Below are 13,876 nucleotides of genomic sequence, written 5' to 3'. Positions count from 1 at the left end.
GTGGAAATGACAATACTTTCGCTTGTCCCATTTTTCGGTGTCAGTCCTCATTCGGTTCAGCCATTTCAGGAGTCTTTTGTCTCGAACTTCTGTGAGGACCTACTCAGGTGTAGTGGTCAGAGGGGCGTAGGTGTGAAACCTGCTTTTAGGTCATTGGCTTGGCCATTGCCTAGACGAGTCATCATCTCTCCTCCTTTTATTGTTAACACTGGGAGGGGGTTCTTCTTTGCGCTTCTTTTCCTTAGCCGAACTCCCAGCACTCCGGGTGGCTTTGCGAGAGTTGAACAACTCTTTGGTGTTGGAATACTTGTGAGCTCGGTTGAGGAGGTCAGCCAATGTCGCCGGGGTATTTTTCCGATCAAGAAGAGAAATCTTCCTTCCTTCAAACCAACCATCATGACAGCTAGGGCTATCTGATTTGAATAGCCCTCCACTTGCATTGCTTTCTGGTTGAAACATTTGATGTAATTTTTCAATAGCTCGTCTTCCTTCTAGGTGATAGTAAGGAGGTGGGTCGCCAGCTTCCACTTGTCCTTTCCTCCAATGAATTGAGTGATGAAGATTTTGCTAAGCTGTGCGAACGAACTGATGGATTTCAGTTCAACTGCCAAACCATTTTCGAGCTACCCTTGACAGATTTAAGGAGAATGCCCTGCACATCACCGTGGTCGAGGCATCATGAAGTTCCATCCATGCACTGAAAGATTCTAGATGCTCGGTCAGGTTGGCAGACCCGGAGTCGGGGGTAATCTGTGGCATCTTGAATATGGGTGGCAGCTGATCTTGATGATATCGTTGGTGAATGGTGGTTCAGTTTCCTTTAGCATTGCTTATATCGAGGTTGGAATCTGCGCGCGATATGCTTGGCGTATATCACCGATCTGACCTTGCAGCTCTTTGAGTTCGGCTTCCTAGGGAACTTCGTTTTCTCCTACCACCTGAGGAGTCTTTCCACGCCTCTGATTCTCTAGCATGTGACGCAGGTCAGAAGCAAAGAGAGTGGCCGTTCTTGTGGTTTGAGCAGGCATCTGGCTGGGCTGCGGTCCGACCTCCTGGGGATCGGGAGGTGACGCGGAGGTCGGGACTACTCAATGGCAGCACTGTCTTCTGCCTCGTGACAAGGGAGATGGTTCTGTCTCTCTAGGATTTGCATCAGTCAATTCATGTTGTTGTTCAAAGTCTCGACACGATTTTCCAGAGAGACCAGCAGACCTCCCCAGTTATGAGATCTGGAAGCTGGTGCCACTGGAGTGGAATTAGCTCGTTGCTGAGAGGATTGTTCGGTTTGCACTGCAACAATGGCAGTTGGAGCTTTCTTCCTTCCCTTCGCCATTGTAGAACCCGGGTAAGATGAGAGCAGCTTGATGTCATTCCCACAGACGGCGCCAAACTGTTGATGCAGAAATTTGGTTAACCCTCACTGAACCTTCGAGTACCTTCACACAAAGATGACAAATGAGACCATGGCTATAGTATGGGGACCCTCCGATGCCTAAGTCAGAATTAAGCAATTTGGGACCGGTAGTGTTGAGGGTTTACTGGTACGTACCTTTCACTATAGGTGGGACCTCTATTTATAGGCTAAGAGTCGATTACATGGAGAGAAACACTCCCTAAATAGTAGGTGTGGATGGCTACTGTTTCTCAACCGTTTAGGGAGATTGTCAACGATGATAAGATCAAGTGGTCGAGCTCTGAAGACACGTGTGTTCAGAGGCCGAGGTCGAGCATTCGAGTTGACCTTCGGAATCAATCCTATGGCCGTTCTGACAACGATTTTCTTAGACTGGGCACTCTGTAGGATATGTTGGTTATTTTTCCAATATAACTCGACCTCCTATCGAGTTCTTGGGTTGCAGCCATATATCTGAGCAATAGAGCCGAACTACCTCCATTTGGGACCTTATCGGTGTCTTGAAAGCACCAAGGATGACCATCCTCTTCATCTTATCGTACATTGTAAGGACTTCCTTGTAAGTTCCGAGCCATGCAGCCCCGCATATGGGATTACAGCTCGGATGACCTTCAGAAGACCTTAGTAGGAGCTCAACGAGAGCTCGAAAATGGATGGGATTGTGAGAGGGCTCGGAGCTCGTCCCCTTACACAAGAAGTGGAGATACTTCATCTTCTGGTGGACGAGGCCATCGGGCGGGTATATCTCCTAGTGTTGGATCGGTATTACTCTGGTCGTTGAGGAGCTCCTTGGTCATGTCGACCACGCGACGTATACTGATATCCGAGCCGACCTCATCTTTCTGATCAGTTCATTTTTTCCCATAACAAGTTGCAAGTGGGCCACACAATTCTAGTACGTCCTTCCTGGCTTGAGATGCATGTTAATTTGTTTTCGGATGCAGTATTGAAGTGATATATGAACCCAATTGTTTGGCTTAGATGTTGTAAGCATGTTCAAATCTTGTTGATATTTGATGACGTCTATTTTGAGAATGTAAGTTGGTCATTTACCTTAGATGGAGGATGTAAATCATGGCTATGATCCAAACATTGAAAGGTGAGACTGCATTTTGAAATTTCTAGCTTCCAATACCAGAAAAATAAGCTACAATCAAATTGCAATTGAGATATGGATAAAAATCAGGAATACGACAGCTTGATTAATGGGGATTCTTGTTAGAAAAGAAGATATTCTTGTACACAAGGAGGATAGAACAAAAAGATAATGAGACGACCAGATCTATCGAGATCAAGGCTTGACTTGAATAGTCAATATCTCAAGACAGATTTGCTGCCCTTTTTCTGGTAGTTCTAGCAAGTGCAAAACGTAAGAAATCTACAAATTGTCTTCAAGATACAATGAACTCTCAATCCAAATTTCAACACGAAAATTTACACATTTAAGTGTTGAACAGATCTCTAGATTTGACATCGATATGCCTTTAAGTCGTTCAGAAAAAGCTTAGCAAGAGGTCAGATCAAGAGTACTTGCATAGAAGATGATATAATCTTAAGAATTAAGAATATTAACTACTAGATTATAGTATCCAGGATTTATATCAATTGAAGGGTCATGGATTTCTTCATGAAGAGATGCTAATGTGCCTCTATAAGAAATCCATACCCATTCACAACAAACAATTGTCTTTCATGAAAAGACATGACTCTTTGTCTTATGACAGTTATTTCTGTAACCATTCAGACAGAAACAGTTATCCAACAATAAAAACTGTAGCCACATGATCTAATCATCTTAACTGTTGCCACATAAGTGACATGTGGCATAGGTGCCAAATGTACAATTATGTCACAGTCACTCTCAATCAACACTAAGGTTAAAATACTTCATGGTAGACCCTAGTACGATTCAAGTTGCACCATGGCTCAAAATAATTTGAACCAGTGCCAAAAAGACTAAGGCTCTTTTGGCTCCATGCGAAGTGCTAAGTGCGCCTAATAAAGCACCAAAAAGCACCCAAGCATCCCTACAACCCACGCTGTGCGCGTGAGCGTGGACTCTTTGAGAAGATTTGAACCCTGGTTGCAAAAGCAAAAACCTCTTCTCTTACTATCTGACTGCACACTCTATTTATGAAAAGTTTTAATTATTAATATATTTATTTACTTATTAAAATAAACTTTTACTTTTGAAATTTATTATTTTTTAATTTTAAAAAACACTACAATTCTTTGGTACTGTACAAACGTATAGTTGATGAAAGCCATGGATTGGGTTCCACTCAGCCTTTTGTATTGAGGTTTTTTAATGGAAGATTACTGTGCCTTATTTTAAATCTGCTCATGTGACAAATTTGAAACTATGTTGATTCTCACTGATACAAGTTTGGAAGATGGTCCTTTAAATGGATGTTTCCATGAGTATTACGATTCCAACTATCGAGTACTTCCCATTTAAAAGCACTTAAGAACTATTACTCTCAAAAAGTTGCAAAACATGACATTCTGTAATAATTATTTTTAATTCTTTTGTTAATTTCCCACATTCTATTTCCTTTGAGACCTTCAATCATTTGTTGCTTGCCTATTTATTTAGTTGCTTGGTCTTTCATCTTGTTGCTGCGATTTGAAGACATTGCTTTAACATCAGTTGCTAATTTCTGTAGCAGCAGTAAATTTTCATTATAACTTGGGAGGTTTTTTTGTCAAAGTCTTTCTAGCTCCCTTCCATGTTCTTATGTCTCTGATTTGTTATTTCCAATCATTATATGTTTATCTTGCAGGTGGCTGAGGAATTTCTAGCCAATCATACTAAATTGGATACCCATGTAGGGTCTGGCTAACTTCGTGGAATGGAGTGCCAATATGATGGAGGACGATGCCAAACGTAAGTTGAAGGCTGCTGAGCTCCAAGCAAAGAAGGATCGTTTACGGATCTGGACATAACTATGTTCCTCCAGCTACAATCTCAAAGGCGATTCACGATCAGAATTTCACAAGAAAGGTGAGTGGCTTTCCCTTTTGTTTACAAGTAGTTTCCTCTTTCCATTAATCCTTGTGTAATTTTCCATTCCTTTGCATGCTTCTACTTTCTATAGGTGGTGGAGGTTGTGAGTGGGGATTGGACCATATTTGCCGATGACTCCATTCCTTATGGCAGCCCATCAGCTGAATGGCGTGTGAATCTTTCGAGTATCAGGTCACCCAAAATGGGCAATCCTCGCAGGGATGAAAAACCAGCACCCTGCCCGTGGGGCTCGAGAATTCCTGCGCCAATGCCTTATCAGCCATCAGGTATGTGTTCAAGTGCCTATTTACATCCGATGAGATTTGTCAAGAATGAGCTGACAACTACAGGGACTTCATTCAAATTTGTTTCCAGAAAGTTGAATTAAAGGTTGGCCTTCTTTCAGGTAGATGTTTCAATGGAATATTCTAGGAAGGTCAGCATGGCTGATGGACTCAATCCAGTGCCTACAGCTGGCTCTTCAAATTCAAGAATCATGGATTTTGGATCGGTCTTTCTTGCATCTCCATCCAAGGTTGATGGTGATGACACAGCACCTACTCCAACTAGCAGGAATAAATGTTGCTGAGTTGGTTGTTGCGCGTGGCTTTGGCACGGTTATCAGGCACCGAGATTTTGAGGAAAGTTCAAATTATTATGATGCGTAGCTTGCTGCTGAATCTTGTGCAATCAATGGAAAGAAAGGGATCCATTCTGCAAAGCTGAACCTTCTTGTTTCCTTATACTTTCTATCACGTTTGGTTCTATGAAATGATCTCTTCTGGAATAAAATTGTTCCATCAGAACTTGGTAAAAAAATATACTTTCAGGCATCCGCAAAAGAAGCTAAAGATTTCTTGCCGTTCTTGTAGAGTAGAAGGCTATGTTGTGGATTAAGTCCTTAGTAGTCATCGGTTTAAATTGTTGATCCCTAAGGAAACTTGCAGCATTGCATTCTCCTTCTCTAGTGTTAGATGCCCTGGCTGTGCCCGATTCTGATCCTGGGATCTTACAAGGAGGATTTTCAGTATGATTTTTTTTTTTGTAATGGAGCATAACCACAAGCATAATCAAGTCACAAAACAACATCACCATATATCCACTGTATCAAAAAATTTAAGTACAATACGGAAAGGGAAATACAGGGTTCTAATGCCACTGCACGCAACGGTCGTGCATAAGCTTACAAAAGCTTAGAGGGTGGTGTAAGTGTGTGCGCAAGGCAAGTGCCAAGTATACAATATCAGAGTAATTCGAAAATATGTGGTAAGTCCATGTATACTATCATCTGTACCAAAGCTATGTGATGCAAGGCATGAATGCTATCGGCCATACCAAGGCCATGCGATGCAAGGCCTATGTGGCTAAATGTCATATACGAGATACAAAGCAAGCATACCAGTCCTCATCAAGTACACATATCAGTACAGTTCCTCTCTGGATAGCACCGGGGCCTAATACACTTCACACTGACTGCCTCCTTAGCTGCACAGCCAAGCAAGTGGAAGAGACTACACTATTCACCTGACCAGTAGTCTGCCAATACTTACCCGGCTCGTCGATAGCGTACTCATTTGTGAGCTGGTCAAACTCAGCCTAGCTTATAGCCCTCTCACTCGGGCGGATAAGGCCACACCCTCTTCCAACCGACCACGACAGTGGGAGATGCAGCCTATTGGTATTCGGCACTCTGGCGCTCGTGTATCCATTCAATCTAGACGTTGGAGCATCTCCTGGTACTAAAAAGGTTCTGGGATTTTCACCCAAGGACATCCTAAGTGCCCATAATACTAGAGCCAATATTTCTGGTATCCGATACGACCATTCATGATGTGCCTGTGGAGGCCACAACCCTGATGTTGCTAGGGCGTGCAGTGATCATGACACGCAATGCGAAATGTATGAGTCACACCGTCAGTCATGCAGCAATCCTGCACGTACCACACGATCATGTGGGGCACTTCGTCTTATAAGGAGTCCCGTAAATGTCTCAGCCCAACGGCTTATGCTATGATTAAACATTCCTCATATCAAGCATACATATGATGCGTATGGGCATGAATCATGGAGTTATACTAAGCATGTTATAAAGTGATGAATTATCAACAAGTATGGGCCTATCGATGGGCCTTAAGGAGAGTTACAATACTGACATTTAACCAACATTGTACTTACAATGTGGACGTTAAACCATCATTGCTCCCAAGGCATAGCCTGCCATAAAGGTCAACACATAAACCACGGTGGAATCATATTCAATGAGCCTTATGTACAGCCCATTGGGCCTTGACCCACCGGCCTCCAATACATCAAACGGGCCTCATAACTTAGGCCTCATATATATCAAGGTGGGCCTCGACAACGGGCCACAAATACATCAAAATGGGCCTAATCACATGGGCCTCATATATATACCAAGGTGGGGTCCACTCGAACTATAGATCTGTCTTGTTTTTAGTCTCAAGCCTGTAAGACAAGCTTGCCAAATGGTGGACAGTTTGGATGCAACACTTGCATCATGGTGGACCCCACCATCCAACCAGTGGACGGTGTGGTGAGAACACATGCATCATTGGGGTTCCACCGTCCACCATTGGACGGTGTGGTGAGATTCACAGTGGGTTCCACCGTCCACTATGGACGGTGTGAATGAACACATACATCATTGGTGGGTCCCACCATAATATTTATTTATCATTCAACCGTTGATAAGGTCACACGGTCCTGGATGAATAGGAAAAACAGATTTTATAATGATCCAAAACTCCTGGACTCCAAGGAGTTGCAATGGCAGACGTTACATCCCCACTGTTTCCTGTGATGTGGGCCATCTGAGATCCAGATTGGGCTGATTTTTGGAGGGAGCCTACTTTAAGAAGGGGCCCACCAAATGAACGGTTTGGATGACAAACACCCATCATGGTGGGGCCCACGGCTAGGATCGTGGGTCCCTGCTATCTGCCCGTTGAACGCCGCAGGCGCTGCCTGCGTGCCTCTAGCAACAGCAACGTCTGCTGCATATGTATATTTTTTTTGTTTTTTTTTTTTGAAATCTAGTTTTTCTGAGGTTTTTCATGCGTGGGGCTCACATCGGAAGAATCCACCCCATACACTGCTTCCCATAGCCCAAGACAAGCCAAACAAGCCCAATATTCAATATATTTAGGGGTGTGAAAATATCATGTGGATTTTTAATGGTGACAGCCACTGTTTTTCTATGCTATGGCCTGCCAGAAAGTCGGATTGGCTTCATTTTTCGGCTCAACGCCTCAAATAATCTGAAGAATAGGATGAACGACATGGATTACATTCATGCATCATGGTGGGGCCTACACAAGTGGCCCACCCTAAATGCTTTACACCAAGCTAATATTTGTGTTTTCCATTCAACGTGCATTTCAAGTGGGCTGCCCACGTGGGCCACCAAATGATGGGTGGTGTGGATACAACACTCATAAAGTGGGCCCCATCTATAGATGACTTGGATAAAATACATACCTTATGGTGGGGTCGATCCGGGTAAGTCACACGGCCACATCATTACATACAACAAGAAAAAAATTGAGAGAGAGAGAGAGAGAGAGAGAGAGAGAGAGAGAGAGAGAGAGATGTGATGGAGGGACCCTGACACTATGGGCCTTCCTTAGTAATCAATCATACATCAAGTGGGTCCCATAACACGTGGGCCCATCGGTGGAGATTCCCTCTCCACCAAAATGGAAGGTCTAGATGACCTCTAGCCATGCAAAGAAAATAAACATCATGATGGGGTCCATGGAGAATGACCCCATCATGGAATGATCATGTGGATCAAGGTGGGCTATCGGCCACACCTAGGGTCCAAAGTGAGATCCATACCATCAATCGGTAGGCCTTACTTGGTCCTTCATAAAAAAAAAGAAAATCTAGGCCTAATAGAGCACCCACCATTTAATCTTCTCGGTCCGTTGGAATGCCGGTCTCCTTGTGCTTCACTTTGATGGAGGGTGATGAGAGTTGAATGGCTAGGATGAAGGTTTTTGGGATGGGAAAGTGGGCCACACAACTCACTCTTTTCTCTCTTGAAATGGCTTGGACGTGCACTCTCTTCCCTTGCTTGGAAAGTGTGTAGAGAAATGAGAGAGAGAGGGTTGTAAGGAGAGTGAGAGATGGGTGATGGATGTGAGTGATGGGTGAGGTGATGGTATACTTGACATGTATGAGTGTGTAAGAGAGAGGGTGAGAGAGAGTTGACTTGGTGGTTGCTTACTTGGGGAGAAAGAAAGTATGGGTGCTCTTGTACTTGACATGAGGTGATTGATTGATTGATTGAGTGATTGATTGATGAGACATGTTGTAGAGATTTTCTTGGGATTGCAAACGCGCGGTGTTTCTTCGAAATAAACGCCGGCCCACATCTTTTGGCCAGAGTATCGGATCGGTGCGCAAAACGCGGCGTTGGAATAGTGGCAACGGTGCGGTCGCAATGATACAAGTCTCAGATTAAACTGACTCAGATCTATAGGTTACGACTTAGGGTCGCGCGCAAACGTCGATTATACGTCGCAGGTTGCCGGACTTCGACGAGAAGGATCACGGGAGTCGACGGAACAATATGGACTAGGATACGGGTCTTACACTGGCCGCGATGAGCCTTTCTCAGATGAAGTGATTGCCTTCATGAGAAGAAAGATCTTGCAGAGGGATGTAGCGGTACCATGTTCTGCCTTGGTTTATTCCATTTGACTTTAAGTTCAGTGCTATTAAATTTCTGTAATTTTGTGCAGATTGAAGTCAAAACGGTTGATAGGACTGGAACCTTCTTGGGTTCTTTATGGGAATCAAAGACCAACATGGCTGTGGTTCTTCTAGAGGCTGGGCTGGCAAGGCTTCAAACTGCTTTTGGTGCTGACAGGATTCCTGATGCTCACCTACTTGCAAAGGCTGAGCAGTCTGCAAAAAAAAAAAAAAAAACAGAGATTGAAGGTTAGTGCTTAAGGTGCTTCGTGATTTAGAAAGTCAATGCTGAACTTGCTAACTTTCAGTATCCACATTTTGAGCTCAAGTGATAATCAGTTCAGATTCAGGTTCAATGATTCCAATCAATGTAGTTAAAAAGGGGATAGGTGCACTTGCCCCTAGAGCGCCGGGAATGCCGCTTGGTGTTATGAGGCAATTTTCTTTAAAATGTGTAATAACAAATAATGTTTACATTACATATATAATAAATATTAATATTTACATATTTATATGCTAATTTTTCAATCAATCAAAATCAACACCATTCAAATTTCAAAGGAAAACGAAAATTAAAACGGAGCTAAGACAATTATACAAAATCAACTTGCATACTAAACCATCAATTTATCAAATTAATATTAGTAATCAACTAATCACTAATCAATAATCAATAATATAACCATCCATGAACTGGTCAACCACACTAATAACCCTTAATCAAAGCTAAAGTTGCTGAAAATGTTGGTTCGAGTTTAGACAATCTTAAGCTGTGGATCTCAAAGAAATGAGGAGAGTTGAAATAGGGATGAAAAAACTCTTCGTCTATTGCTGGTTTCATGTTTTTGGGGCTGGTCTCTCTGATCCACATCATCCCATTGCTAGTTTCAGGTTTTGGGGGTGGTCTCTTTGATCCACATCATCCCATTGCTAGTTTCATGTTTTTGGGGCTGGGGGTGATTTCATTACCTCCTAGAGTTAGCCAGATGTTTGGAGAGGTATGCTGACTAGGGCTAATGTATGTTGAGAGTTTGAATGTATGTTGAGAGTTGGTTCAAACGGAACCCCCTTTTAGTAGGGGAGGTTGATGGGGGTAAATACAGTTATTCCATGAAAGCGTGTGATGCGAATCTTGATGCACTAGGTATCCATCACTTACATTTGTTTTATGGTTGATTTTTTTAATTGGAAGCCTTTGATTTTTCTTACCTTTTTTTATTTTTTATTTTCTTGTCCACTTTTATTATTTGCTTTCAATTAGTTTAATTTTAAAAAGGTGTGCTCTAGCTTTTTTTTTTTTTTTTAAAGCAAATTAAGTTTCTTTTAAAGCTTAGCTATTCTATGTTCTGTTGGTTGAATATTTTTTTTGCAATTAACAAAAGAAACACTAAAAGAAAATTTTTTCTATTTTTTTTATGCAAGAAAATTTCCGACGGCTTTAGGCCGTCTCTATTTTTCTAAAAATTGAGCTTATAGATGGTCAATAACTGTCTCTAAATGTTTTGGTGAGGCATTAAATGCATCTAACAATGGTCACGAATAGTCCATTTTAAAGATGGTCTATCTATCTAAATTGAAAGATCGTCCATAACCATCTTTTTTTTAAAGACGGTCTACAACCGTCTTTTTTATTTTTTTAACGACGATGTCGAGAACTTTTATGACACAACAAAATACGACGGCCCATGCGATGGTTCAAAACCGTCGGATATTGAGATTTGAGACGGTTTTCAACTATCATTTTTTCACTATTTTTGCATAGTGACACTTGGCTTAAAACTAAGAAACTTATTATAGACAACTAATGAAGTGAAATGTGTTAGTGAACTTGTTTGTCAATCACGTGTGTTAGTTTGTTAGTAAGTCGGTTGAGCCTTTAGAAGCTGAAGACTGATGACATAGTCTTGGAACATCAATGTAACGTTTCGAAAAAATCCGTACTAAGACTCGAGTACCACCTCAGGCAGAAATCGCTAAGGACCGAATCCTTTAGAAATTAAACAGAAATTAATTAAGTACTAAACTGAATTAATCAGTAGATTAGCTTGAACTGCTTTCTATATGATCTGTAAGACCTAAAACGAGTAGAACTGCTAACACTACATTACCTAAAAATGTAGGATTAATCTCAAAACCCATTTGCTCTCAGGAGCATCACGAAACTCTGTATCAGACATGGACCGCACATCGAAAGTTCGATTACCGCGAAACTATATGGTTATGACCACCTTACTGGGCTTGACAATCATCTCGGAAATCAAGTCTTAATGGTATCTAAAAACGCACAACTTGAGCTTACAGCGAAGTGTGTGAGAAACACAAATATCCTTAGAAAGTGACTCAAACTTAAGTGAATTGGGCCGTTCGCTTGTAGGCCAAATCTAAGGTTTTAGACCGTCAGATTCTGACCCGACTACACCCTCGGATCAGGGAAATTTTCCAACACAAGTCAATGCATTTGTGGCCCTGATCGAGTGTCGATGGCTGTTGAACTGAAACAGGTCCCCCATGGTCAATCCGTAAATCTGATCGGACTGAAACTTAACTTGAACTAGATCTAACATTAGAGAATTTTCTCTGGATCGTATGCAGAAAATGGGCCTCCAGATGAGCTCCGTTGGGCCGAAACGGCCGCTCTTTGGCTATAACCTAAGTATACTAAGGCCCTGGGGCCATTGAGACCAGTTCTGGGCCTATATAAGGACCTTTACCCACCCCTCTCTCATTCTATACGAATTTCAAACCCTAGGAGAGAGAAGAGAGAAGAAAGAGAAGGAAAGAGAGGGAAAGTGAGAGAGAGAGTGAGGGATCGTTGCTGGGATTCAATCCCACCGCTCCACGTCCTAAATCATCCTTCCCGTATCGCTATTCCGGCGATTTCGATTCCGTTCTTAGGTAAGAAATCCTAACCCTAATCTATTTTAGGAATCCAAAAGAGAGTGATGAATAGCTCACCTATTTCATGATTACAGGTTGCCGTTGTGCCGTAGACAAAGGCGTAGTGTTTGAACTGAGTTCGATACGTGTCTACCGACGAAAGGTGCGGACTATAAACGTTTATGTTATAGTTTTCAAGGCTTTCAATGTCAGTTAATGATTTATGACTGACTTGATTGCTATCACATGTGCTAAGATGCAATGTTTTCCATATATTACAAATATATGTGTACTATGTTGATTTTAATGCATTCAATGTGTTTGTTGAAATGTTTGATTGAATATGGAATTATGATTTGTGCTTGTTATGATTGATGTTTGAGGATACATGATTATTGTACGTGTGGCAACTCTCTTGTGAAAGGATTTGCTATAATACCTGTTATAAGTACTATATTACATGTATGTTGATATGTGTAGTTTAAGTGTTTGATAAAATGCCTGAATGAGAAAATGCTTGCTGTAATGTATTTAATGAGGGCGTTGAGATAGGATTCTCAATTCCCTTATCTATAGTTACAGTTTCCTTCATGTAACCTACCTTACTACTATGTGCTTTATGAATGAATGCCTACGTATGTTAACATGCACTCTATGTGTTTGTTAAAATGCTTATATAAGATTTATAGTTAGATTGGTTGTCACATGCCGTCTTTGACTATCACATATGAATGCTATGGTTTGGAGTGTGATTGGGGCTACGATGTAGTCCAAGTAATCGGTAATGGTTTACGATTGGTGGCCGAACTGTTTTAGCCATACAAGACACGTCCGACGAATCCGAGTCGTACGCTGTTTGTCGATAGTGGTTAGGCCATGCGGATTACTTATGCACTCTATGTTGATCAGTTCAACGTATGCTCGTACCAGTCGATCTTGTCAAGCAACTCGATTGGCCTAATGTATGAGCGCTACTGCTTGAATTTAAGGTACCAACTTACCAGTAAAAAGCCTGTTTAACCTTGGTATCACGATCTGCCAAGACTCATGAGCCGAGTATGTTGGTATGGGACACCGTGGTCGAGCTGTCGGCCTACGTTAGGGTGATGAGCCTTCCCGTAGTGTCCAGTGAGCAAACCAAACTCGTGAGCCGAATACGGTGGTATGGGACACTGTATTTGAGTTGTCGGGCTACGATCAGGTGACGAGCCTTTCGTAGTGACCTCGAGTATACTTTAGGACTATGCTAAGGTGACAAGCCTTTCCGTAGTGACTTCGAGTATAAACTAGGCATGCGCTGAGGTGACGAGCCGCTCTGTAGCGATCTAGAACGGCTATCGTATGAGATTAACTAGGATTGACGACCCTAGATGGATCATTATTTGGGTAAATGATATAAAAGGAGGTGCCTTAGCTTTCCAAACCTGCTGTATGAATAAGTCTAATTAAGAATTTGGCTAATCACGTACATGCACCGTATTTGCATGTGCCTTTGACGTTGGAGTTGAGCATAGAGGAAGGGGTGCATGCCACGATCGTGAGATGATGTTGCAGAGGGAGTGTAGGCGAGGGCATGCATCATTAACACATATCATCCTTGCATTAACCAGAGTACCTAGGAATGCTTATTGTATTGCTTTATCATTACTGCTTGACTGAATTGATAACATGTTAACCTTTGCCTTATAGCTCCACTGAGTTGATCACTCATTCCCACTCTAGGAAAGTGTTTTAAAACACCAACCAGACTCTGTTGTAGTTTCAGGTGATGACGAGACTTATGAGATAGAGCCTGTCTTCTATGATAACGAGGAGTTCTCTTACATGCAACTCTCTGGTGGGTCTATCTAGGCCTGGAGTTG

The 13,876-nt window shown here is 42.1% G+C and overlaps 1 pseudogene; it reads left to right on the top strand.

The window, feature by feature from the left end:
- Positions 1-1,987: 1,987 nt before the first annotated feature.
- Positions 1,988-9,580, top strand: LOC131254944 (ribonuclease TUDOR 1-like; annotated as a pseudogene).
- Positions 9,581-13,876: the final 4,296 nt, after the last annotated feature.

Source organism: Magnolia sinica, chromosome 9 (assembly GCF_029962835.1).
Source record: "Magnolia sinica isolate HGM2019 chromosome 9, MsV1, whole genome shotgun sequence".
Taxonomy (NCBI): Eukaryota; Viridiplantae; Streptophyta; class Magnoliopsida; order Magnoliales; family Magnoliaceae; genus Magnolia; species Magnolia sinica.
The sequence above is the reverse complement of the archived record's forward strand: the minus strand, read 5'-3'. Positions and strand labels throughout refer to the sequence as shown.